This window comes from Eleutherodactylus coqui, chromosome 12 (assembly GCF_035609145.1).
Source record: "Eleutherodactylus coqui strain aEleCoq1 chromosome 12, aEleCoq1.hap1, whole genome shotgun sequence".
NCBI classification, from domain to species: domain Eukaryota; kingdom Metazoa; phylum Chordata; class Amphibia; order Anura; family Eleutherodactylidae; genus Eleutherodactylus; species Eleutherodactylus coqui.
Genome location: NC_089848.1, coordinates 78308098 through 78333656, shown reverse-complemented (window position 1 = coordinate 78333656; position 25559 = coordinate 78308098). Strand labels below are relative to the sequence as shown.

At 41.8% G+C, this 25559-nt stretch overlaps 1 long non-coding RNA gene across 1 annotated transcript in view; it reads left to right on the top strand.

Moving 5' to 3' along the window:
- The first annotated feature begins 4292 nt into the window (after positions 1 to 4292).
- Positions 4293 to 25559, top strand: part of LOC136587145 (uncharacterized) — an 89552-nt gene continuing 68285 nt past the window's right edge. The window contains exon 1 of the long non-coding RNA XR_010787427.1: positions 4293 to 4354. This is a non-coding gene — a long non-coding RNA (uncharacterized lncRNA). The remainder of the gene's footprint in view (positions 4355 to 25559) is intronic.

Here is a 25559-nt window from a genome sequence, read left to right as displayed (position 1 = left end):
CTTTCAGAGGCCAGCCTCACTTACAGCTCTGTAGCGTGGGAATGGCCACTGCTACTGACCCCAGCTTATGTGAGGTCAGGAGGGCGACTCTACATTACTGTCTACTTCACTGACTCCCAGTCAGTCTTTTCTCCACGTAGTTGAGTGCAGACCCTTCTCCTTAGAGGCAACAGCTTCTATCACACGCAACAATCTCTTGTCTAATTCAGCTGCACCAGCAGGTTAGGGCCATGGTGTGGTAGTACTTTCCGTCTTGGCTCAGGCAGCATAGGCAAAAGCTTCCAGACCCACCGTTCGTTCTCTGTAGAGCTCAGTAATGTACTGATGCCCCATACCTCCCACAGTCAGCGGCCTTTTCTTCTTCCTGTACTGCACTCCTGTACTGCAGTCAAGACTTTTTCATATGATGCCTGAGGTCCTGATAAATGTCCCAAAGATTTGGAGCTGGGTGTAGGACTTAAACTGGCGCTTCACAGCACCTGTATCTTCTGGCTCTTCTGTGCGCCACAATCTTCTGCTGCGTTAGGCTCTGTCCCTAACCTTGTTTGAGAAGGGGCGGAGCTTAGCGGTGCTGAAACGGACACTAATCAGAGCAGCTGTGAGCCGCTTTCAGTAGTAAGTGACGAGCTCTTTCCTCTTACAAATACACAGCCATAGACAACTGTCAAGCCATGTAAAAGGGCCAGCTACTAGCTAACAAGTGAGCAAATGGCTTTTTAGCAAAAATCAGGTGTAGCCAGGCAATGTATGTTGTATGGGAACGTATGATGGTTTTAACCCTTTCCAATCCACTGTCTGACATCTAAAGACATTCTGATTGAAGGCTGTACAGCTCCGATGTCGGAAGACGTCCGGCAGGGTATTCTTACTGTAGATTACTGGCCACTCTGTTGTCAGGGGTCTCTCCAGTATGTCCTATACCGCAGTACTAGCTATAGTCAGCAGATGGCGCCATTGTATAATGGCAGAAAGAGAAAGCCCCCCTAGGAAACCCTGAATCCAAAAATGGATTGCAAAGGGATAATGATCATTCATCTCCATACAGACAATATTCTGCCATATGTGAATAACAGTAAATGAGTACTAATTAACATGCTTTGCTGATCGGTGCTCTTCACAGGAAAGCTTTGCTTGGCCACTCGCTCTTGTTTAGTTGCCCATCATGAGTTGCATATAAGCTTAATTTCATGTTCATCCTTATCTTGGGCTCCTCTTCACCTCTGAGCTCCTTTTTCCTTCCTCAGTTTTTCTTGGTCCCATTCCTTGGCCAACCCTTTTAGGCTCAAATGTCTTTAAAGGGATTTCCCATATTAAAGTGATGGCTTATCACTGTGACAAGCTACTATTATTTGATCATTAGAGATCCAACTGCTGGTTGACAAATTATATGCTGCATTAGTGTCATTGTAGCCTGACGAAATAACAGTCTTTTAATGTTTGGTTTTGAGAGTCGTACCGTTTCCTCTGAGCGCTACAATCAGTAATGACGAGTGAATGAGGGCTCTGCACTGGCAATCTGCTTTATTTTACAAACTGCAATATTATAATTTTAATACAGCAATTTGGATTCTGGTTCCAGTGCAGCCGTTACAGTTTATCATAAAAATTGGCTAGGCGTGGAAGAAGCAAGGAATTTAACTACTCCAAGACAGTGCTTGCCAACCTTTTTAGTCTTGAGGCACCCTTGGGAAAAATGTTTTTATTGGGGGGGCACCCCTACCAAAAGGGCACACAGCTAATCACAATGTATGATTTTACATCAACTATTCCAGTGGCCCCTATAGTAATAGTGCCCCTCTAAGTGTCCCCAGTAGTAATAATGCCCCTCTCAGTTGCTCCAGTAGTAATAATACCCCCTTTTTATGCCCTCATCAGAAATAATGTTCACCCTTATTGCCCAATCATTAAAAATGCTCCATTATATTGCCTCCATAATTAAAATATTCCCTTTGTTGACCTGTCATCAATAATACCCCCTCCTTGTTGCCGCATTATTAAAAATGCTGCCCCTTGCTGTCCCCAGCAGCAATATTGCCGCCCCTAGTAGCTTTTCATTGGTTAAAACGCTCCTCATTGTTGTCCCCATCAGCAACAGGGCTCCCAGTCTTTATTTTGCTCTATAATTGAAAAAAGAAAATATAATATAATATATATATATATATATATATATATATATATATATATATATATATATATGCATCTCCTTTGCTGTTTAAGTTTCTCCACATCGGGAGTCCAGGAGTCTTCCCTTCCACTTCAGTCCTTCCTCACTTCTGAGTTACACGGTCACACGTGACCACAGTGTCCGTTTAGCCACAGTGGTCACATATCACATGATCATGCAGCCGGAAGTCAGGCAGGAGGTGAAGGAGGTAAGTATATACACCTGGCCACTTCATAAACTGTAGGCTTAGGGGATGCCTGTGGCAGCCGCTACAGCAGCAGTAGATGCAGGCGGCCCCAGGAGATGACCTGCTTACTGGGGTATTTTCCAGTAAACTGAATGGCCAATCTGTCCATGGTGTCGTGACACACCTGGCAGGCTCTAACGACACCCCAGGTTGAAAATCACTGCCCTAAGACCTAGTGTACATGTCGTCTCCTACAAGATGTAGAGCGAAATCACAAGTGACAGCCACCAAAGCATCCACTGAGATTCTCAAGCCTCTTTTCTATAGAATCTAAATAGTATTAAAAAGTACATTCCCCTCCTCCCTGCCTCTTACCGCTCTGCGATTATCTTCATATGGACATATGCGCAATTGCACGTGACTCAGAGCAACGTTCTTGTGCCGTGAACGAGTCTTTTTTACACTTGCATCAGCGTTTTTTTTTCATCATCATTTTTGTGCACAACCACACCCCAACTTAAGTTTAATTTAAGCTAATGAGTTCCAGATGTGTCCTTTTTCCAGCAGAATTGCACATCTCCTTGCATATAGAGCATGCATTAACGCATCCCCCATAGACTTGGTGAGCAAACATGCACAGAAGTAGAGCATGCTGGTTTTTTTTTCACAAAAAGAAGAAATATCAATTAACCCATTGAAATCAATGGAGTCTATTCTCTTGGTATTGATTGCGCAAATTTTGTGGATGCAAAAACGCCTGCAAATACGCCCATCTGAAGGCGCCCTAAGTGTCAGTCTTTACAATAATTCTGGCATTCTATTCACGAACTAGATAAAAGAGGCCTGCAGACCACTTAGCAGGAATAATCCAGTATCCATAGCTGCAGAGACGGCTCAGTAACCTTCTTCCAACGATTTTGGAATAAAAAGTCGAAAACAGTCCACCTTTGTATTGCTCTATCAATAATAATCAGTGCCTAATGTAAACAAGGACAGCAGCAGCCGGGTGTAGATTTCCATTTCTCCGTAGAGTCACTTCATTGATTAGCAGACAACTTGGTCAGACGTGAAATGAGATAATTATCACACACCTCTCTTGATTTCCAGCCATCAATTTCCCTCTCGAATTGGCAGGAGAGAGTGGAGGAATTGATTGTCGTGGCTGTCATTTTAATTAACCTCACTCATTTATTTTCTGCTCTCTATTTGCTTGTTCTGAACGTCTCTGTTCTACAGCAGAAAATGCATCATTGTAAACTGGTGCGATTTAGACATGAAGGTGACATCCGGAGACTAATGGATTACTGCTGGAGAGTTGGGTGACAAACCCAACAATGATATAATCAACACTCTCGCTAATATTATAACCGCAAAATGTGTCACCTTTCACCGCAAGCGCTTGTGAATATAGTCGTATTACCAACTCATACAACCATCTTCCATAGACAAACTCTGTGGTCTGCGCTGTATGAATATGGCTCATACAAGGACTGTCACCCAACGTGTTCTGTGCAAACCTCCCACATTTTACCATCTCGCGGAGTAAAAATGCCTGAATGGTAGGAAAATAAAACTACAGGAGTGTAAGAACAACTTCAGATGTTTTTGACACACAAGAACAAACATCCCCATTGGTAGCATAAACAATATCTGAGTTCTAGGTCTGTACCATAGGGGTAGCGTCAGGGGTTGCTGGGGTTGCCGTTGCGACCCAGCCCCTGCGCTCAGGGGGCCCCGAGGCCGCCCTCCGCCATACCCATATGCACATTCAGTGCATTAACGTTCTGTGTGCAGCAAGATTCCCATCACGCTGCAGGCAGAACGGCCAGCTTGAGTGGAAGCCCGGCAGAGCAGAGGGGAGGAGGAGGAGGGAGGAAGTCACATGGGCCAGCAGGGCACTGTGATCATGTGCTGCCCCCCTCCCCCTGCTTCCTGCTGAATGGGAAGCTGCATTGTCTGCCTCTCCTGCTGCTGTGACATGGAGAAGTCGTCCGGGCCCCCAGGTAAGTGTATACATGTGTATGTGTATGTATCTGTCTGTCTCCTCTTGCTCTTATCTATCTATCTATCTATCTATCTATCTATCTCATATCTATCTATCTATCTATCTATCTATCTATCTATCTATCTATCTATCTATCTCCTAATCTATCTACCTCATATCTATCTATCCCATATCTATCTGTTATCTATCTATCTATCTATCTCCTAATCTATCTACCTCATATCTATCTATCTATTGATCTCCTAATCTATCTATCTATCTATCTATCTATCTATCTATCTATCGATCTCCTAATCTATATAGCTCATATCTATCTATCTATCTATCTATCTATCTATCTATCTATCTATCTATCTATCTATCTATCTATCAATCTCCTAATCTATATATCTATCTATCTATCGATCTCCTAATCTATATAGCTCATATCTATCTATCTATCTATCTATCTATCTATCTATCTATCTATCTATCTATCTATCTATCTATCTCATATCTATCTATCTATCTATCTATCTATCTATCTATCTATCTATCTATCTATCTATCTATCTCCTAATCTATCTACCTCATATCTATCTATCCCATATCTATCTGTTATCTATCTATCTATCTATCTATCTCCTAATCTATCTACCTCATATCTATCTATCTATTGATCTCCTAATCTATCTATCTATCTATCTATCTATCGATCTCCTAATCTATATAGCTCATATCTATCTATCTATCTATCTATCTATCTATCTATCTATCTATCTATCTATCTATCTATCTATCTATCTCATATCTATCTATCTATCTATCTATCTATCTATCTATCTATCTATCTCATATCTATCTATCTATCTATCTATCTATCTATCTATCTATATCTCATATCTATCTATCTATCTCATATCTATCTATCTATCCATCCCATATCTATCTATCTCATATCTATCTATCTATCTATCCATCCCATATCTATCTATCTATCTATCTATCTATCTATCTATCTATCTATCTATCTATCTCATATCTATCTATCTATCCATCCCATATCTATCTATTTATCTATCTATCTATCTCATATCTATCTATCTATCTATCTATCTATCTATCTATCTATCTATCTATCTATCTATCTATCTATCTATCTGTCTGTCTGTCTAGCTCTCTAGCTCTCTAGCTCTCTCTGGTATAAGTTACACATCTCCCTGGATTTACTGTATTTATTTGCACACGTTACACACAATTAAAAAAGCGCATCTAAACCGCATGCAGTTTTTGATAGTGTCTGCAGCTCCTTAATAATGTACGTGGTCTTTAAATACTGCATGCAGGTTTATTATGTGTTTTTCTTTATAAAGTACAACAACAACCTGACCCACCCTAAGGCCGCTCTCACACACGTGTTCAGAAAACGCAACTTGTAATCATGGCATTTTTACCAGAATTTCGAGCAGCGTTTTCGAACACAGGTTACAGCGTGTGACAGCGCTTTTTAATGCACCCCATCATTGTGATGGGTGAGGTGTGTTAACAACCACGAAAATGCAAAAATAGAACAGACAGCTCTCGAAAATTACAGCGATAGGAACACCGCGTTCCAGTGCAGGTTTGAGAAGCTCATTAAAATCTATGGAAGTGTTGTACCGCGGTTAGTACGGCGCTCAGGACACCGCGCTAATAGCGGTAAAAAGCAGCGTGTGTGTGTGAGAGTGGCCTGCGGGGCTACAAACAAATTTTCATGTGCAGGAAATGCGTCATGTTTGGAAAGATTATGCTAAGGGACAGATCATGTTTGCATCACAATCTAGATATGGGTACGGTGGAGTGTGGGGTGGAGGCCCGGGGGGGGGGGGGGGGGCGAGCTGAACTTTTGCACTCGGGCCCCTGAGCCCTTAGGTACACCTCTGGTCTGTACTCAATATTTTGCTACATTCTCTTCAACATGCCCATCATAAAAATTGTATCATAGATGTGAGCTTGCATATCATACATCCCAAAATTGTGTTTGCATTTTTGGCTGCTGCATCACATTGTTGACTCATGTTCAGTCTATGGTCTATTAGTATATGCAAGTCTTTTTCACATGTGCTGCTGCTTAGCCCAATTCCTTCCATTCTGTATGTGCTTTTTTCATTTTTCATGCCCAGATGTAGGACTTTGCATTTCTCCTTGTTAAATACCATTCTGTTAGTCACCGCCCACTGTTCAAGCTTTTATAGATCTTTTTGAATACTCTCTCTCTTCCCTAGTGTTAGCTATCCCTCCTAGCTTTGTGTTGTTGGCAAATTTGATCAGTTTCCTCTCAATTTCCTCCTCCAGATCATTTATAAAAATGTTGAACACTGGGCCTAGGACAGAGCCTTGTGGTACCCCGCTTGATGCATTCTTCCACTCGGATGTGCAGCCATTTATAACCACTCTTTGAGTACGATCACTCAGCTAGTTGTGAATCTACCTAGCAGTTGCCTTGTCAATCCCATATTTGGTCATTTTTTCAATAAGTATGGTATGAGATACTTTGTCAAATGCTTTACTAAAGTCAAGATATACTATATCCACCATACATTTAATAGATAGAAAGTTTCAATAATTTCAAATTCCAATACACAATACATATATTACTCAAACAATTCCACATATTGCCTAAATAGTATAACCAGTGCCAAGATTTTATAAAATACTCAGCTAAATAGTGCATGTATTGCCCCAAAAGTGTCATATAGGCCTTAAATAGTGCTTTACAAGGTTCAAGTAAAGAAAGCATTTCATATAAATATAGTGTCACGTGGTGCCTAGCTAATTTGTGAATTCATAGAGATATAGTTACTATGTAAGGGGTTAAATGAACCTGAATGTGTGCTCCAGAATGCTGGATCGACTCCAGCCAGTAACAGGGGTAGCTATTAGGGGTGCAGGTGTAGCAGTGACTACTGGGCTGGATAGAAGAGAGAACAGTTGGGACTTGCTTTAGGGTAGCCCAAAAACTCAACTTTCAACTGCAAAGCAGGGCACCCTCTATTTTTTCCTTTTAACAAACCTTTATTTGGGGCAGAGCTTCAGGTACTTATGTCTACGACAAGGTTATGCTCAAAGACCATGCATTTTTCAGGCTTTTTACTAAAGACGAAGAAGAAAAACAACTTTTGCTTTAAACCGTGGAAGTAAATCGCAAAGTTGTTCCAACACAGATTGGGATTGAGACTCTCTCTTCTTCCATGCACTACAGGGAGCTTTACCCCAGGAGTCTGTCCTGTCCATCTAGCTCTGCTTTTCCCTTTGGTGTTGCTCTTTGGCCCCCATGGCCTCAGGCTTTTTAAACCCGGGCTGCTCCCCAGCATTGGGAGACAGCCTGCCAAATTGCCCCTTTCACTGGCCACCACCACATTACTTGTAGGCCCCTGCTATGCCTGCTGCTAAAGCGGAGACTCTACTCTCGGGGCTGCACTACTCCCTGCACACTGGCTGTGGCACAGTTATGAAACCTTTTATAGTAGATGCTCACAATGGTAAACTTTCCCAGGCTCTGGGAGGCAGGCGGGCTTAGCCCTGCTCATTTCTCCATATGAGGCCTGTTCTTCATAGCAATGACCCGCTAGCTGCATCATGGCTACCTCACTTGGGGGCGGGGGCCTCTTCTCTGAAGCTTCTGAGAGGCTACAACGAAAACAATGCCTCCATCCGCCTTCCTCCTGCTCTCTTGACTCAGAGGAGCCTATGAAAAAGTTCTGTAGCACTGTCCTCGTTGGCACTGGCAAGTGTAATCTGCTGCTTTGCTCCTTGTCCCTCTCCCTGCCAGTTCCTGGACCGGAGGGTGCAGGTCTTTAACTCATGGCCATTGGCCACTGTTGAGACAGTTGCTCTATTCTGTAAGGGGGAACGCTGTAGCATTATCCCCTTATTATGTACATAGAAAAATAACAGTGAAGTGTAAAATGTCACAAAGTGGTAAACACTGTTACAATGCAAATTTTGTCACAAAATTGTATTGTGTTTTACAGAGTTGCTCCGTTTTTCCTATCAGTGGTTGTAGTAGCACTACCCATCAAGCCCTTCTTTCCCTTCGGTGGTCACATTAAGACACCAGTATCCAATTTTTACCTAGAACTGATGTCCCTTCTGCTGGCAGGAAGCTCCTACGGCAGCCTATTGTCCACCCAACTATCTTCATAAAACGTAAGAAGTATAGACAAAAGCCACTGCTAAGGAACTTCTGGTACTTGAATCCTTCCGAAAACAAAGTAGAGATTCTTCTAATTCCTTTGTAATTATAGTTAATTCCCATAGGTGTCTTGTGTAATATAAATTATCATATGCTCTATGAGCCTCGCTAATCAAATTTTGTAGCTTTAATTATTTGTTTGTCTAGATGTTGGTGTCAAATTTTTAAAAAACGTCAAAAACATTATCCCCCCCCCCCCTCCGCTGCGTCATCTATCAACTCAAATTTGTAACAGGTAAGTGACTGTTGACATATTGCACCTACCATGTATATACGTTTGTTGGCATTCATTAAATTGTCAATACTGTAAAACAAGTAATTAACCTCAAGGAGAGTGCAAGGAGGGGGGTGTGATAATTAAATGGAGGGTAAGTGAATGGAGCTGCAGCTGGAACCTGGAAGTGTACTGGAATCAGAGAGGTACGGGGTTGTATATTGCCTGCATTTATTCTTCTCTGTTGTCCAGGTCCCATTTTTGCACACATCCAAGATGGCCAATGCAATGTTCAAACTACTTAATCCCCACAGTGCATTGCTAATGTTTGACTACCAATGCACTATAACTGCTGTCTGATGGGCCAGAGCTGCTCATGTGATCAGCGCTGGTCAGAGAGCAGTGCACAGTGTGAGAAAATTGTGGCAGTCACCTTGGACAGCCAAAAAAGGTGATTGGAGGGGAGGTGAAGAAGAACAACTGTAGGTGATATACCTCCTCTTCCTTATTTCCCAGGACAGAATTTTGTGCCAAACCTGAAAGATCATTCTAAAGGGAACCTGTCATTAGTCCTGTAGCTATAAAACAATGAAGTAATGCACATTGCCAAAGTTATTTTATTAGACATCCTGGCCAAACCATAGCTTTAAAATGAAAGTATCCACATTTCCCTCACCATGTGCAAATTCCCAGTGAGCAGTATGGTGGGAAGACCAGACCATTTCTGGTGGGCTGGCTGGACTATCTCTACTGGCCTGCATACATTCCCTGGCTACATCCCTCTCTGCTATCATGATGTAAAGACATCCTCCCCATCATCCACATGGCGATCAAACTCTCTCACATGGATCGGGCACTCCAGGACCAGTGCATATGCAGTTCATCTGTCCTTTTTGTGGTCAGATTCAGTAGACTCAACTTCATATGTGCAGCTAATCCCCTACTTCTGGACCTACGATCAGTTTGATTGCTGCATTCATGACATGGAGGACCCCTCCACTTTACAGTAGCCGTGAAAGGCGGCATTAGGGAAGGCTTGCAAGTGAGAAGATATGGTCCAGCTGCAGAACTGGTGAAAGGTTTCTTTATTGCCCTCTTGATGTTGTGAGCAGTGACAAGGTTAGCATATTACCCATACATAGCTTTATGTGCTCTGTTCCTCCTGGAAAGTGAAATCTTTACACCAGGCCTTGTACAGTCACCCAAATCAGGAAAAACTAACTGCTCTATATAAGCTCAGCTAAGCTGTTGAAGTTGTCTGGTGGCAATATTTAAAAGGATTCTAGGTATATCTAATAAATGTGTTTTTTTTAATAGCCAAACAAAAATGATCTTTCTCATTTTACCCTTTTTCCCCCTTTAACAAGTGTTGGAGAGTTGTGGGTGCAGTAATTGTTTCCATATTCGATGTTACCCATCACTAGAAGACACTAAAAAGAATTACTGTATATACTCGAGTATTAGCCGACCCGTGTATAAACCGAGTCCATAAGTTTTACCACAAAAAACTGGTAAAACTTATTGACTCGAGTATAATACTCGTGTATATACTAGGTAAAAAAAAAACACAATACTCACCTCTCAGCCATCATCTGTGTCCCTGGCGCGATTGTCTCCCCGGTGGTGTGGCAAGCTGCTTGAGATTTCTCCCTGCTGTCATCCCGCTGGCTTAGTTTTGAATTCCCCCGCCGTCAGCGCTGTGTAACTAAGTGCTGTGATTGGATCGAGCGCAAGCCAATCACAGCCGGCGCTTGATAAACCAATCACAGCCATTAAGTGATGTCATTCACTGAATGGCTGTGAATGTTCGAGAGCCGGCTGTGATTGGCCAGCACTCAATCCAATCACAGCGCTTAGTTACACAGTGCTGACGGCCGGGTATTTCAAAATGAAGTCAGGGAGTTGACAGCGAGGAGAAGTCTGAAGCAGCTTGCCACACCAACGTGGACACAGACGCCGGCTGAGAGGTGAGTATTGCTTTTTTTTTACCTCACTCGAGTATAAGCCGAGGGGGGCTTTTTCAGCACATTGTTTTGTATACGGTACTCAAAACTATACTTTTTCTATTACATTACGACAAGCTACAGTATTTCCGAATGAATATGTTGTTACATTTATCCTTTTATCCAAGAAGATGCTTTGATATATTCATATAATGACATAATAGGTTTAATGGCTCCTTGACCACAGTCAATTAATTTGAGTCTATAATAGATTTTTAGATTTGTTTTAATTGATTTTAACATTTCATCTCAGCCTTACTTATAATCAGCTCTTCACCTCCAAGTGGAAACTTTTAATTCATTGGGAAAATTTCCTCTAGGATACATTTTTTTATATCAGCTGTATGGCAATACTTTAATGCAGTGATGCTTATTATAAGGCTGACTCAGCAGATTTCTTTGGCTTTTAGGATAATGGATGTTGGAAGCTAATGAAGGTGGAATTAGAGGAGCTGCACATAGATATAGTCGAATGGAGAGTATTTATTGGCATACTTGAATTGTTACGGTAGAAACATAGGAATAAAAATGATGAAAGAGATCTCATATTGCAATACAGCAAACCCCCAAATTAGCACACCCCATATAAAAATATCAGAGTAGCCTTTCTTAGTAGAATAGGTTATACTGTAGCTCTTCATCGTGATTGTCCACCTGCACAACAAATAAGGTTATCGAATTTTGTCTGGATGGGGCAGTCTGGTCAGCTGAAATGATAGGTTTTTGACTACAGCGCTCACAACAACCTTCATGCAGTTGTAAGGGATGCAGATAGTTGGGGAACATTATTACAAGGTAAGGTTCCAGTAAGCTGTTTACTGAAAATTATATGGTAGCCATTACAGTGGTGCAACAGGCACAGCAAAGCAGAATGCCTACAAAAATAAAGATGAAGTTAGACAGACTCTAAATGTTGTAAACTTTGGGACAGGGCAAAGTCTCTTTAACAAATTCAGACTTTTACAGCTCAATAGGGTTCTCAGGATAGTCTCTGTGCTTTCTTTAGCTAGTTGCTTATTACACCAGGTGCCTTTGATTTGCTAAGCTCACACTGACCTGGATCTGTACTTGACCCTCTGGTAAAATTCCTTCTATTGTCTTGGATTAGTGCTGTAATTTGCAGCCAGCTCTACTTCAGTAAAGCTACACCAACATGTAGCAAACTCTACCCCTGCTGAAAAGTCCCAGCGCTGCAAGCAATAATTGGTAGTCAGGTTTCTCTACTACATATGGCAGATATTTGCTGTTTCTGTTGTAGGACTCCTCGCTACAACCTATCTATCTCTTTCCACAACAGAACTTCCTCTTCCTGTTCCCACTCCAGACACCGCTCCTCCTCTGATTGTTCTGAATGAGACTTCCATGCCGACTTCTATAGAAAAGAGATACAGCTGAGCTTGCCACTGCAGTAGCGTTTTTGTGTGTGAGGCCTCGTTCACACGATTGTGATTTTAGCGCAGAATAGGCGCTTGAAAAGATTGTGTCTATTAGAACCAATGGTTTCCTGTAGAAACATTCAGATGAAGGAATTTTAGATGTGTGAAAAACTTGCATCTTCCAAAGATAGGACAGGCGTGGCTGCAATGCCTACATCTAAGGCTTTTTTCCCACGAGCGTATATCGGCCGCCGGTTTCACGGCCGGACGATATACACTACGCTGGGAGAGATACAACTGGTGAACAAGCGCACAAATCAAACTTTTGTGCCCCCCTTCAGATGGCATGGGTCCCGGCGCATATATGCCGAGACTACCATGCCGTCACCCCTTTCCCCTCCCTCCCCATCGCAGGCTCACCTCTGCTCTCCTTCCCGCTGGTTCTTTTTCAATGGGAGGGGCGGGACAGGGGTGGAGCTAAGCGCTATCCCATCCCGCCTCCTCCCATTGATGGCTATGGACAAGGGGTAGGGAGAGGGCAGGAGCTTAGCTCCGCCCCGTCCCACCCCCTTGCATTGCAAAGAGCCAGCAGGGAAGAGAACAGAGGTGAGCCTGCAGGGGAAAGGAAAGCAGAGGGAGGGAGTTTAGCAGCCAACCAGTTCCAGGTCTATCTTTTGGGCCTGACATAAAAACATCCGGCACTATATTGGGCTGGCCGGGCTCTTTTATGTCTCAGTAATACATCCATGTGATCTGATGCATTGGAATCCAAAGCGTCATACCACAGCGTATATCAGCCAGATGTGAAAATAGCTGGCCAATATATGCTCGTGGGAAGGAAGCCTAAGGTCTGTGCTGTGTGAAAATATAGGACCTGACCTATCTTTGGTGCATGATGCGCTGGGGTTTCCATAGACTCCTATGGGAGCAGAACAAAAAGGGAGGTGGAGGGAGTTTAGCTGTGAACCACACTTGGAAAAGATTTCAGCTTTTCCTAATTAGCCATTTAATTGCCAATGCAAGCCATGAGAAAGCATGTTAGATGCAAATGTGTGAGCGATTGTTCTATTGCATGTGTAAACATCACTTTTTCCCAAGCAAAACTTACTTTTGCAAGACCTTTTTAAGTATATTTAATTATGCACGCAGATTCGCCTATATGGGCGTCCACTATAAAAACCCTCATTGCATAGCGGTCCAAGTACAGCAGACATTTATATTTTGTTTTTTTTGCATAAGGCCTATTATCCTGAGATTTTCCACCCAAAATACCTTTTGGCAAACATGGAGAAGACTGTGCTGATAGCCACGCCCATTCCCTCGTGTGAATGCACGATTTTTGCATGCATGATGCTCGAGCCTTCTGCGCAGCAAATTCCTCCATTCACCTGAGCTAGACACAATTCTTTCAATCGCCTATTATGAGTAAAACCCACGAATGAGCCATTACAGAGTAAAATAACAACAATATGAGAAGTGTTAACCATGGATTGGGTTTCCACTGCCAAGCAGATAGAGATGCTCACCATGCTCAAGTATGTGCTCTAGTGGAGTAAAGCCATATGAAATTGGATGGTCATATCTGGATTTGGAGCATATCAATAGACCAGTTCTTGTGTGAATGTGCTCTAAGAAATGTTAAAGAGGTAGCCTTATCACTAATAGGACCTAAGGCAAGGAGCTGATTTTGCCAGAGGAAACTTGCAGCCGGCCAAACATTTTCCTTGAAATTCACTCCTTGTAAAGTTCCTAGCTCCGAATCAGACCTAACCATCAAGCCGCCTACAAATCCTCCTGCTCTATAGAGGGTTGGTATCAGTCTGGTTCTGGACACATTTGTTCTTTTTGGAACTAAAAGGTGGATACTAATAGATCCACTTTTGGGAACGCCTATTTTTTGATAAGGCTGACCATATAACGACATCCAGATTATGGAATTATTTTGTATATCTGGTACTTCCTCTATATAAATCTGGCTACTTTCAAAGAGAAACTTGAATTAACATTCAGTTCTAATCTCCTGTCTAATTCCCCATACACGGGTTGTGGACTTTAGTTAAGGAGGATTTTTGTTTTGTTTGTTTTTTCTCTTTTGTGTGTCCCACCTAAGACTTGCTTGACAAGCCTTTTTTAATATTTATTTATTAAAAGTTATGTTTTAGAGAAAAAGTTGAACCCTTACAATGAAATTTATCTTAGTCATCCAGGTGTTCCTCCTCCTTCTGTGAAAGTGATTTTTCATTTTAAGTCCCTCCTACTCGGCAATCGGAAACATAAAAAAGGATCTGGCTTTAGAGTAATAGCAAGAAAAGGGAGATTGCTCAGAAACCAGAACGGTTCTATATATAATGAAGCTTCTATGTACAATCGCAATTGTAAACCTGCTTATGACCGGGGTAATGAAATCTGGACCCAGATAGGGCACTTAGCCAAGTAATAAATTTGCTCTTGTACTCACCGCATATAGAAACACACTCTGCTTAGTAATTTTACTGACTCTACAAGTTGGAGTATTATAGGTTCTGGCTTTGATATTTATACTTAGTGCATTAACTAAATTACCTCCTGAATTTATCCAACTCCTTGTCTTGAGAATTTATAGGGAGTGTTAACTTCTCAATCTGATCGTTACCTATGCCAAAACCATTTAATCTGAATAAAGCACTTGGCATTGTAAAAAAAGCCATGGATTTCATTACAGTTTGCTGCATTGCCCTTTATAGGGAGCATTACAATTTAAAGAGCCCCAACCACCATGACAGATCCCTGTAAAATAGGAAATAGTGTTAGAGAAGTGAACATGGAGATGAAATTGTATTTACTAAGTGCCCCCCATTCCCTCTAAGTGCCAGTCTGGGTCATTTTACATGGCTTTAAGATGGCTTGATGGTCCAGTCAGACTCAAATGGAATCTTCTAGACCAGGACCTCTCGATTGTCTTTCTAAAGCCTCACCAGTGAACTCATAGTCATAACTGGACCTTACAAGCTGTCAATATTCATGCCAACAGAAGGACATGTAGTGTACTACCTGCGCCAATCCCTTCGCCTCCAGTTATCACATCACCTGGCTCCTCCCACAATGTTTACTACAAGAAGGACATTAGCTTGTGGTTTCCTGTTTCTGAGCCTGTACGGGATCTTTTTGTCCTGAATGTAGTGAGATATGATTGATCACTTCTGCTTGGGCAAAGCGCCATGTCCATGAAAAGTCAGAATTAGTAATGAGCAAATTTTTGAAAATTTCGGTTTGGCTGGTTTGTGGAATTTTGTCAAAAGGTGTAATTCGGCCTGAATTAGTTCCTAGTGCTCAAAGGAAATGGAGGGTTTAATGCTAGCTTCTGTGAGCGTAAATGGTAGCAGAGGGCATAAAGGATGCTTCCTTGGTGGCATTGGGTTTTGGAGGGGTTAATATCTGCTTTCTTGATCAAGGGAAATGGACAACACAGTGCCAGCTTCCTTAATATAATAAAGAACTGAAGTGAATAATGCTAACTTGGTGGTCATGGTAGTGGTTATGGTAGTAAAGGATTAATGAATGTTTCCCTGGAGTAGTGGACAAGTTAATACTTTGTGTCTTAATGTCCTTAAATAAGAAAATTGTTACCTGGGCAGTTGTTTAGTTGATTTCTATTAAACAAAGAAGAATTTATTATTTTCTTAACGTGGCAATGCATCTTAAGGCTGCATTCACACGAACGTATATCAGCTCGGTTTTCACGCCAAGCCGATATACGTCGTCCTCGTGTGCATGGGGGTAGGATGGAAGAGCCAGGAGCAGGAACTGAGCTCCCGCCCCCTCTCTGCCTCCTCTCCGCCCCTCTACACTATTTGCAATGGGGAGATGTGGGACGGGGCGGGGCTAATTCGAGGACCGTAGCCCAGCCCCCGTCCCGCCTCCTCTCATTGCAAATAGTGCAGAGGGGCGGAGAGGAGGCAGAGAGGGGGGGGAGCTCAGTTCCTGCTTCTGGCTCTTCCATCCCCCCCATCCTGCAAAGAGAGACAACGTATATCGGCTCAGCGTGAAAACCGAGCCGATATACGTTCGTGTGAATGCACCCTAAAGGAGGTTTTCCACAACTTAAGGGCTCTTTCACACGAGCGGAGCTTTTTTTACGTTTTCTAGCTATTCTATTGCCGTAAAATTGTGTGAAAGGACTTTATTCCGCCAGGGTATTTAGCGTTTTATTAGCCATTCAAAGGACCGTTAGCATCATAGCGAAAAACCCCGGAAAACCCTTGCTTGGCTTAAATCCTGTGAATGACTTCTAATGCCCAAATAGAGGCACATGTAAGCTTTTTGCAGCATTGGCCACTGCAAAAGTGCCTCTCCCTCCCGTTTTTTCCCCTGCTCCCATAGGAGTCTTTGGGACCCACCGGCATATATTGACCAAAAAAATAGTTCCAGAACTATGTTTTTGCCCAATGTATATGTGTTGGCGCATATGTCAGTCACGTATGTTCCATTTTTAATGCTTCAACGTTTTTACGCATCGTATATTCGCCCATGTGAACTGATGCATTGGAAACCAATTGCTCAATATCGGCCGAGTGTAAAAAAAACTACAACATTTATGCGCTCGTGTGAAAGAGCCCTAAAATTGCTTCAAGACCATTCTGTCTTTCCTGGATACTACTGACCAGGACATGTGACTACTGCAGCCGATCCTTGACTATAGAAGGAAGGTTACTGATGTGGCCAGTGATTGGCTGCAACAGTCACATGTTCTGGTCAGCAGCAACCAGGAAGTAGAGTGGTTGTGAAGCAATTTTAGGTTGTGGGAAAATCCCTTTAATAGATAATGAAGCCCATAAAATGAACCATACAGACAGTTGTATTTCTCAGTCTATGATCCTGGTTCTATGTGATTATGGTACTTGTGTTATCAGATACACTATGAATGAAAAAAACAGGAATTTTCTCAAGATCGAGAATGGAACTTTTGTGCCATCTCTCTTGTTCTCTATTCTAAAGGTAACAGAAAGGACATCATTTCTTTCTAAAATGAGATTGAAAATGATTTCCTTTGTGCTTTCTGCCGGCAAAATTGTGTATATTTGATCTACAACATATGAAACAGAAAATATATATTTGTAACTTCAAAGGAAAGATTTATCAGAATGTTTCCCTGGCGGTAATTTTACATGTTCTGTCTGATCACTTGTAAAAAAAAAAAAGAAATGAATGATGAAATGATGAGAAGCATCGAAAATTATAATCGGTAATTAAAATATATTAGTGGCAGTAGTATTAGTTCTACAACTAATAATACAGAATTCTATGAATAATAATTATACTAACTATCGCAGCTTGTCGGTCGTGGCAATGTCGGGGCATAGTGGCCTCAACACAGGTAAAGACCTGTTGCCTTGTTAAGCAGGTCAAGGGTTAATGCACCATGTGCAGAGTCTGCTGGTGCTGTCTGCCTTTGCTGTATGGATGCATGCTGGATTAGTGATGCCTGGGAGTAGGGTGGAGGTGTGGTTTTCTATTCATTCTGCCAGTTTTCAGGTGCAGAGTGGCTTTATATACTCACCCCTCCTGGTAATCAGTGCTGCTTATTCCGTTCCATGGTGGAGTCCTTGGAGTTTGGAGCTCTTCCGTGCTTGGGTGTATTGCGACTCACAGATAAGTTGCCGTGGGTTCCTTTTCAGTTTTTTTCCTGCTGTTCATTTCTGTTTTGCTTTGTGGTGTCATTTCATCTCTCCAGGGGTTCCTATAGGGACAATCAGGGCCCAAAAAGAAGACCATGGGGCAGCCTTTTATCGAGGCGGTGACTCCGCTTTAGGCAGGGACCCATCACCTCACTGCTAGGTTAGGGCGAGGCTTCCTTACCCCCTGGATTGGTGTTACTGATCCCCATTGTGTTGCCTTGCACTGTGCTCTGGTGTCGCATGGGCTTTACATCTGGGCTACGTATTTCAGTTGTGGTGCGCACTGTTCTGCAGTGTATAAATCTATCTACTACAGCAGTTGTTAACATCACCCTGCGTCCATGCTTAGCGTGGTGCTTGTGAGCCGCACGGACGTGACACTAACACTATAATTGCAACAATATAATAAGAATCAGGAGAAAAAGATGAAAAATAAGAGTCTTAGGAGCTGGCAATTAATCAGTGGTCACCGAATTTTGAGACAACTTGTGTTAATACGTTAGTTAATGTGATAACTAGCAAAAGTGCAAGTCACTGTATTTACTTAAAAGATGATTTTAATGCTGAATAATCACTCTAAACTGCTGACAATGAGGGGTCACCCTTCTTCCTGATTTACTGTCCACTTTTCTTGTCAAGTAAAACCTGTCTCTAGTAACACATACACCAAAACACAATGCAGGAAGTGAAGATGACTCATAGAAGTCTATAGAAAGCAGAGGAGAGGGAGGAGGAAGGGGGAGTAAAGAAAAGAATGACTCAAACAGACATGCCGTCAGGAAAAAAAAGGAAATTAGAGCCATTTTACACAGACCAATTATATCATTCAGGTAATCTTTGGATCGTGTGAAATGGAATGATCGTTCAGTGTAAACCTGGCCAATGACTGAATGACAAATGCTAATTACTTCACTTATCGTTCATTTTATGCAGACATAAAAACCAGACGATCATTGGCCTGTGTAAACGACGGACTGTTTATTCTGAATGAAGGCGGGGGCCGGAAGTGATCTACAGCGCACTCTGCTCCATCTCAATGAGTGATTATTGCTTCTATGTGAAATAGCTCTTGTGATGTAGAGTGTTAAGGCAGCAGTATGCAGTCCTAAGAGCTCGCTCACGACCTGAAGGTTGCGACTTCAATCCCCGCATTGGTTCAGGTAGCTGGCTCAAGGTTGCCTTCCATCCTTCTGAGGCCAGTAAAATGAGTACCCAGCTTGCTGGGGGGGGGGGGGTAATAAATAAATTACCTGAAAGTGCTGCAGAATAAGTTGCCACTATACAAGTAACAAGATTCATTTTTATTTATTTATTTACCTCCACCAATCAAAATTGATCACCTATCCTATGGATAGGTAATAAAAGTATTTTGGTACAACCCTATTAAGATCCAAAATACTATCATTCGGTCCCAGACTTGATCCCATAATTCAGATCCCCTAATTCAGACCCCAGAGCAAATCTCATAATTCAAATTTCAAATTACATAACTCAGCCCCCATAATTCACATCCTTGACCAAACCCCCTAACGGAGACCCAAATTCATGTTCACCTCCTGCCAGTGCTTCCCTTTAAGACTCTCACCAGAAAATAACCCTGCATTCTATAACACATATACTGTCAAGCAATTGATAAAAAAAAAATCTCTAAAATGATTTCAAATTGGAACATAACAAGACAATAGGATGACTGCGCCGCTTCGAAAATTTGAATAAACGGCTTTTTGTTATGTCTGAGGACGAGTTGTTACAGAATTATAATAAAACGAAGAGTTCTGAATGTGCCGCTAATTACATTATTGTCATTGACTAAACAAGACGTTAACCTTATTAGAATAACCACCGATGGAGGAATGAGTCACTCGCTCACCAACACTCCAGGGACCGTCTGGTAATGCACTCTGCAGATTTGTCACTTATTGAATTAAATCTTTAGATGCATTAACAGAGAGAATAACTGAAAAGCCCGAGAGGTTGCCGGTCGGATTACGGCGGTATTAATGCAGTTAATGAATATGTTAATGAATGGATTGTTTAGCATGTAATAGCATGTAACAAACATTCTAAGAACGCAGTTATTAGGGGCTTATTGAATACTGTATTTTCATAAAGAGATACATTTGGCACTGCGTACAATTATTTGTACATATCGCCTAATTGCGCCATTATAAACTAGTTTGTAAATTGTTAGTTTTGTGGAAAACAAGCACAAGATGAAGGACCAAAGAGGTTATGAATCACTGAGGTAATTTGCTACAATGCCTCCAAATATGGTTTTATATAACTAAATAGCAAGCTAAACTGTAGCAAATAAGGTGGCGGCTTCACATGGACATATTTGCACATGTTTTTGCATGCGGAAAATTTGCTCTCACAATGCTCAGAGAATAGAAGCTATTCATTTCAATGGGTCTGTTCACTTCCTTTTTTTTTTGCTTGCCTTGAAAAAAAAAGGCAGCATGCTCTTCTTCTATGCACATTTGCACACCAAAGATCCTCATAGAAGCATATGGGGGGGGGGGCACAATATGCAAGAAGATGCATGATATGCCACACAGTTCTACAGGAAAAAGAAAACATCTGTGTCAGGTATGTAAGGGGAGACTTAGATTGTGGGGTGATTGGCACCCAACTTTCCGAGACTCTTCACGTCAACTGGACAAACAACCATCAGCTTTGGCCACAATTCTACAGCAATCCACCTATCTCACCACTGCCACCAATTTGTCACGTATCAGACAGGAAGGAGAGGAGAAGGAACCTATCGATCCTGCCTCTGTCCCCGGTTACTCACTGATCAACTATACGAGCGCCTTGCCACTACCAACCGTCATGGCTGAGCCTCAATAGATGGCTCTAGCAGTATTGCAAGCCTAGAGTTGTTAGAATACAGGCTGATTTGTACCCAGCTTTCCCAGGCTTCTGCACGCATGTGAAGCAAAAGCTCAAATCATCCACCTGATCCGTTCTAACGCACACCAGAGCTCTACAATACTCATACAAATACATGCTGCCACCGCTAGCTATTAAGGAAAACTGGAAGTCAGGCTTATAAATTATGAACACAATCTTCGGAGTTTGATTTGTTTGTAAAATGGACAAGGCTGACTTTTAAATTGCAGATTTACTCTAGAAAAGGTCTAGCAGTGCATAATAGCTATGTACAAAAGATTGTTACATGGGAAAATAAGGAAATACACTATGAGTACACACTCAACAGTATTTAAAATAAAGAGGAGAAATTAAAAGAAAGTTACCAGAATTAGATATCAGTCCAATGGTCTGATTGGCAGGGTTCCAGAAACAACGGAACAGTCCATATACCACAGCATATCCCTGTGGATTGACAATTTGGGGCCTGTGGGGTCCCACATTATAAAGGATCCCTCAGTACACTCCTCCCTGCCCCCTCTGAGGTCACACAGAGAATGGAGGGTTGGATTCCTAGAAGCTCTGAAAAATCATAATTCCTTATTTTCAGTCATATCTCCACATGAGGTTTTCAGGAAAGAAGGCGTGGCATAACTTTAGTCATGATTTTACATACAGTTTGAGCCCACGAGGGTATGTTTGGATACACTTTTTACTCAGATATGAGGTTCTGGGTGTTCTGGGCCTTAGACCTCAACATGTGTAGATGTGTTTTATTAGGCTGGGCTGCCTAATTCTGAAACTATTTCATATCAGGATAGGACCTTTGCACGCCCAAATATCCTTTACTAAAAGATTTCCTTCTGATGTGAAGTTGCGCACCAGGATGTCTGCGTGAATGGAGGATTGTGTCACTTCACACTAGTAGTGGGTCAATTTAGCATGTCCTTGTCATTAGCCAGTTTAGGGCCAGTGGGACAAAGGGTCTCCTGTTCTTGTACATCAAAAGGCTTGCCAGGTACAAAGGAGGTGGAGGGGATTAGAATATTGCGCAAAAAAGTCTAATTTGTTGCAGTGAGTCGTGTGCAGCTGTCCATAAGCTGTATGAAGCTGCCCTTCTTTTACACGGGATGATAAATTGTTCGCATAAGCGAATGGTGACGGAGTTCGCTCATTTGCTCATGCAGCCTGTTTATACAGGCAGATAAATCATTTGCAATTTACGAACATTTCATTTGTAAATCATTCGGACCAGTGTACCAGTGAATGTGAATGACTAAATGATCAATATTCACACGCAACGATGTACAAATAAGTGAACAATTATTTTTGTGTCTGCATAAAATGACCAGCAAACGAGAAGCAAATTAATTCTCGTTCATCGTTCAATCGTTGGCTGTGTTTACAGTGATTGATTATCGTTCAAATTCGCAAAATCCAACAATTTTTTGAATGATGATCCCTCCAGATAATTGGTCCCTAATGTCAGGTAGCTGTTGACAAGTACCTGATGAGCACATAGGAATATACCTTTATAAATCACTAATCAAGCCAAATACTAGATGTCAGAGCTCAAGAAGGTTCAGAGATGGAAAGCCAGTGGAATTTAGAGGATGGGTGGATGAAGATATAAACAAAGATGCTAACAAAATTGGGTTATTTACTAGTAATGAGTGAATTTTCAAAAGTTTAGTTTACCAAATATGGGCAAAAAGTTTGGTTTGGTCTGAATTAGTTCAAATCAAAACCAAATTTTACCAATACCCCTAAAACTCGTGTATAGCAGAAGAAGAAGGAGACAAAGAAGGTAAAAAAGGAGGAGGAAGATGAGGAGAATGAGAAGAAGGAGGAGAAGACATTTTAATGTGCTTGGTAAAGATGAACTGCCCAAGGTTTGGATTCACGCCAAACCGAACTTTTAGCAAAGTTCGAGCCAAAACTGTTTCAGTTTATTGAACACTATTATTTACATTGAGAAGATTAAAGGGGTTCGCTGTAACTTTTATTATTGATGAGCTATCCTCAGGATAGATCAGCATTAATAGATTTGCAGGGGTCTGAAGCTTGGTATCCCTACCAATCAGCTGATTCCTGGCACCACTGTCAGTACGGAAAGTGCTGAAAGCAGATAGTTCCGTCCATATTACAGTGTCCCAATTTGTCACTGCTGGCCCCATTCCCATTCAATTCAAAGCACTACCAAACCAGGATGCTGCAATGTTAACAGCGCTATCTTATTCCATTGCTATCCACATTGATACCGAACCCGGGGAACAGCTGATCGGCAGAGATCCTGAGTGGCGGACACTGGACAATGAACTAATAATGACCAATCCTGAGGAGAGTTCATCAAGAGTAAAAGTCCTGGAGAGCGCCTTTACATTTAGTTGTGATATAAAGCGATTGTTCCAAGAAGATAACCCCTGTTGATATGCCCTATTAGGGCATTTGGATGTCACAGAGTAGAGTTCCATACTTGGGAGAAATGCTTAATGAGCCATACAATTCTGGAAGACTTTGAGCCATCCCTGTGGATGGCTGCCATGCAATACTACACTGAAGAGGAAATATTTGGCTGGTCACTGCTTCCCGCAGAAAATCAGTTGGGGGTGTCAAGAGTGGGAGCCAGGATGATCAGTTGTTTGCTCTAGGGGTCACAATCTGAAAGGGGTTGTCTGTGATAGAACAACCCCTTTATTTACATCAGTACTTGTAGCATTTTCTGTTATGGGGCTACTAATATGCTACATACCTCACATTTTATATTTGGGGTGTAGCCATGGGGATGCTGTGGTCTCATCCAGTCCCTGGGGGTCCAAAAGGTTCCTTTGTCCTACAGGAGTATATCTGTACTATAAATGATATGTGGTAGGCAGGGGTGCTGTTACAACTTTGCATTATGTTTAATTTGTGCCTTTGACCCTTCTACATATGTGACCCTCAGTATTACTGATCTCAGAATGTTTTCAAGCTCAGATGAGCTAAAGCACAATAGTCCATCTACTACTATTCTATCTATTAACTATTTTGGATTTCCATGTCTTTACATGGGCGGATTTCATAGTTGAGGATCCCAACCCATTCAATAAACATGTCCTTAAAGGCCAACTGTTTTACATAGCACAGAAATTACAGTATATTCACAGTAACAGGATGGTTTTGTCATGGGTGATGGTATATCAACACAGGATTCAGGATACGATACAGCAGATGGAGTAACCAAAATATACAATATTTATTTAAGGATGAAGAAATAAAGGTGGACAGTATAATAAAAACAGTTAAGCACTATTATTAACTAAAATGTAGGATGAGTAACACCTGGTGAGCAATCCGCAGTAACAGTAATACCCGGTGAACAATTTTAATATCTCTTCATTAACATCTCTTTGTTTTAACAATGCAATACTATCAATACAGTCTGTTATGAAATACACTTGCTATGTATCTTTGGGTAAGGCTCATTAGCTACCCTAGGTGCCGTTTTACCTTTTTCTTTGTAAACAAATATCTTAGTCCATGAACGGGGCTCATGCTATAGAAATTAAGCAACAGTTTCCTTTTCCTGTGTAGTTTCTGTTTTTCTTTCCACCAGGCCTACTGGCTAACTATTTCAACCCTACTTGTGTGCATACCTAATGTTTCTGCTGAGGCCGGCATCACTTACAGTTTGATGAGTGCTCCATGAGGCACTTATGGCAGCTGCTGCGCTCCACTCACTCAGACTCGTGGAGTAACTGCTCCTCTCTGTCCCAGCTTGTATGTTATAGCAACCTATGACTGTATCTCTGTTTCCTATACTTTTCTATGCCAGTAAGTATAGTATCTGACTCCACTTGCTTCTGCTTCTTCCCTTACTCCCCAAAGGCAGGTGCATATAGTTCTATGACTACTAAGCTCCACCCATAATAAGAAAGGCTTATAAGATGATATTTTGAAGTGATGCATTATAGGACATACTAGAAAAATATTTTAAATTGCAATTTTCCAGCCTAATCAGCATTGGTGTCCTACCGAGGGTCATCATTGTCACATCATATGATGAATGGATTTTTCCTTTAAATTGCTCATTTGGTCTCAATGACCTGTTCCCTTGTATTTAGGGCATTCTGGACATTTATTGCTGGTTTCAGCTGAACCTAATAATAAACTGGTTAGTCTTTTCCCCACGTTGTGTCTGTGGCTTCAGTTCAGACATTAGAGCAATCTATTTGTATTAGGCAGCAGTGACGCTGGAGCATAGTTCTCCTGTTCTCAGCTACAAGTGCCTTGAGGATCTTGTACTTTAATGCGAACATTGTGAGCAGGCAGTAGAGGAAAATTGTTTAAAAAAAAGCCCACAGTAATAAAATTAGCCATTATTGAGCTTGTAAAAAAAGAAAGGTGAATGGTCAATGGAAAATGGAAACAGAGGTACAGATCAATGTTTTCCGTTAAGGTGACCCTCTGTTTTTGAGACACAATATTGTCCTAGGGCTGAAGGAGGCAGTTATACTACTTGCTATTGCTCTTCTGTGCCGATGCCCCTGCAATCTGCTGGTTCTGGGTCCCATATTTAGCCATCCAAAATGGAAAATAAGCTACCTAATCCCCACAGTTCATTGGTAGTATTAGACTACCAATACACCATACCTGCTGTCTGATTGGCCAGCAATGATTGGCCAAGAGAGAAATTTGTCCCAAAACTACAGGGTCATTTTAACTTCTGCCAAGTTTGGAATGACCCACCAGAGAATCTTTCAAGGGAGCCCAGACTCAGAGACTATAAGGCCTCATTCAAATATAGCAGTAGTGATGAGACTGGCCATCTACCTCACATGAGTTAAAAGAGCACCAGCTATTATCCAGAGCACAGAATGACTGCAAAGGGTG